This window comes from Anarrhichthys ocellatus, unplaced genomic scaffold, assembly GCF_004355925.1.
Source record: "Anarrhichthys ocellatus isolate YVR2014 unplaced genomic scaffold, GSC_Weel_1.0 scaffold18, whole genome shotgun sequence".
In the NCBI taxonomy this organism is placed as follows: domain Eukaryota; kingdom Metazoa; phylum Chordata; class Actinopteri; order Perciformes; family Anarhichadidae; genus Anarrhichthys; species Anarrhichthys ocellatus.
In genome coordinates this window covers 4,443,906-4,444,186 of record NW_022280048.1, presented here as the reverse complement: position 1 = coordinate 4,444,186, position 281 = coordinate 4,443,906, and the positions used below count along the sequence as shown (strand labels likewise).

Sequence of the window (281 nt, the reverse complement as noted above, 5' to 3'; positions counted from 1 at the left end):
TCCAAGGTTAAGTTCCCCTCTGCTCAACAGTCTTGTCACTGGTTGCGGTCGCTTGTTTCTGACAGGATTTGTCAGCTCTGGGGTCAGAGCGCGAGGCTGGGTGCAGGTGCGGATTTATGAAGGGGAAACGTCGCGCGCGCGCGCCGTCGTTTTGATTGCCCATTACAGGAAAGTAACAACTGTCATAGTGTCGCATTGTGTTGCCGTTTGACTGTCCTGAGAAAGTCAAGCTGGAGAAAGCCATTTAACACCGCCATTGTCTCAGTTGCATTCCCACACAA

General features: G+C 52.0%; 1 protein-coding gene across 2 annotated transcripts in view; it reads right to left on the bottom strand.

Annotated features, from left to right (window-relative positions):
- Positions 1-281, bottom strand: part of gabra3 (gamma-aminobutyric acid type A receptor subunit alpha3) — a 78,547-nt gene that overhangs the window by 77,246 nt on the left and 1,020 nt on the right. The window lies entirely within an intron of this gene.